The sequence below is a fragment of the Austrofundulus limnaeus genome, unplaced genomic scaffold (assembly GCF_001266775.1).
Source record: "Austrofundulus limnaeus strain Quisiro unplaced genomic scaffold, Austrofundulus_limnaeus-1.0 Scaffold77, whole genome shotgun sequence".
Lineage (NCBI taxonomy): Eukaryota > Metazoa > Chordata > Actinopteri > Cyprinodontiformes > Rivulidae > Austrofundulus > Austrofundulus limnaeus.
The window spans coordinates 313,517-315,784 of record NW_013952479.1 but is presented as its reverse complement, the minus strand read 5'-3'; positions in this window follow the sequence as shown (position 1 = coordinate 315,784).

Genomic DNA, 2,268 nt, shown 5'->3' with positions numbered 1-2,268 from the left:
TGATTGGATGATCTGTCTGATGCTGAATCCCTTTTTGATTGACAGTGAAATGAGAGAATCGGTGATCTTTTGGTGTAAACATTCCTGGGAACATTTTTTAGTTTCATTCTGTTCTGAGTTGAACCAGAGACTTTCCTAATCCTCTTAGCGGCATTTTCTTTGTTAAAAATGACACGTGACAAATCAAGCCTCTATTTCTGGTGTTTTTTGTTGCTGCTTGTGTTTGGAGACTCTTTCTGACTTCTATCGCAGTTTCTGTCCGGCGGAGGCTGCTAAGCCCCTTCACTGTCACAAAACACTCACAGGCAGACACACTTCACACTCTCAGACTGAAGAAGTCTCTTGGAGGAGAGACGAAACGTTTCATTAGAGAAGAACCCGTCCAGAAGACCTATACAATTTTTTTTCTTTTTGATTTTTTACCTGGATTACTGAGATGCATCAGGACATTTTAAATCTGGAGTCTTCCTGTAGGTCAGTTTTATTCTTTTGTTTTCAAAGCATAATTCTTTACACATTACATTTTGATTGACCACACACTGTGCCCAGCATCCCAGTGTCCCTAAAAAAATCAAAAACAAAAAGAAGAAACTAAACAGGTGAATGACAGAGCTATATAAAACGTCAGGGCTAAACCATTTTCTACAACAGATGAACAATATCTGAAAACTGTGTCCTTAAGAAGAGGGCAAAATGTGACAAAGAGCTGACACAGGACCTGGGAGATGCATTATCCTTCTGTTGATTGGTCTGAATGCCAAGTTTTGGGCTAATGGTTCTTTTGGGAATCAACGTGTTGGAATAAAATACTGTTTTATGCCTGTCAAAGTAAGTTATCATTGGCATTTTTCCTCTGTGCAGCTGAAGAAATTATAACAAACTGAGAGGTATTTTGTTACAAAATCCCTTAAACGTATGAAAAATTAGGGCTGGCTCAGTACTTTTCTTGATTTAGTTCTGGTTCACTTCAGTTATCTATCAGTCAAAGTCAGTGCAGTAATGTATACCATTTCTTACTAAAAATATATCCAAGAACTGAAAACAGTTCTACAGCCAAGGAAGCCAACACAGTCCCATGTCTTCCTGCACAGGGCTGTGGGCATCATGGTGAGACAAAAAACCTTCTGTAGCTAAAAGCTTCAGCCTCCAGCAGAGGCTGACTCACAGGGTGACTTTCTGAACTGACCATTTGGGAGCTGAGAGGACAAAGGAGACAGAAAAACAAAAGAACCCATCGGAGGATCCCTTCTATTTGTTAAGAAACCAAAAGAAGAAGAAAAAATATAAATCAGTAATTCCAGGATCAACAGCACAGACACGTGGTGTCGACCCAGCTACATTTTCAGAGCGCTCTCTCGCTTTCTCTCCTTCTTGGCCGTCCACCAAAAACACCAGCAACCCATTAACCCTGGTCTTTTTACAGGCACCTAAAGTTTCCAGCAGATGCTGTGAGGTCTGATAACCCTGTCTTGTTGGGGCCACAGCTCCATTTAACAGTGGCTACAAGCAACCTAATGACCAGATCACTGCAGGCCTCTTTTTTCCAAGCAGAAACTTTCTAATCACCCAGTTCAAACAGTGCGATCCACCCTTCAGCAGTCTGAATGTGCACGGGGTTTAAGTAAGAGTTTCAACTTTTTTTCACTGATTAAAGGAAATGATGCAGCACAGATCAGCTGGGGACAAATAATGACTGTAGGCAATGGAAGAAAGTCTGACTAAAAAAGTTTATCTGCAAATGGTAATCTTGCATTTTGCTTTTTCCTACTGCAGACATTTTTACAGAATCGTGCTCTGAGGCGTACAAGATATGTTATCCTGTCACCAAAGTGATTTGTGTGTAAAGCCCCTCTTAAAACCCACACTCTGATTTTAAAAACGTGTAAGCCTATGAAACTCACTTCTAATAACAATATAATTTATGGAGGTTTTCATAACCCATGAATCTCACTGCAATTTGTTTTTCACTTATTTATTTATTTATTTTTTAAATAAAGGCTTCAAAGGGCTTATATGAGACATATCCTGCTTTTAAATCCTTCCTTTTCACATTTAAATCATTCAGGAACTGTAATGCTTTGGTCTGAATTCCTCATCGTAACTCAACAAGCTCCGCCCCTTTTTGAGGTGTGTCTCAGATCAACTCATTCTGATGCTGTTTCTTTAAATCCAAACGAGGCGCTTCATACCCCGCCCCCCCCAAACTTTAAGAGAGAGGTTTATTACTATAGAGCGTTGCAGAGGTTTTATTTTATTTTTTGTTTGTTT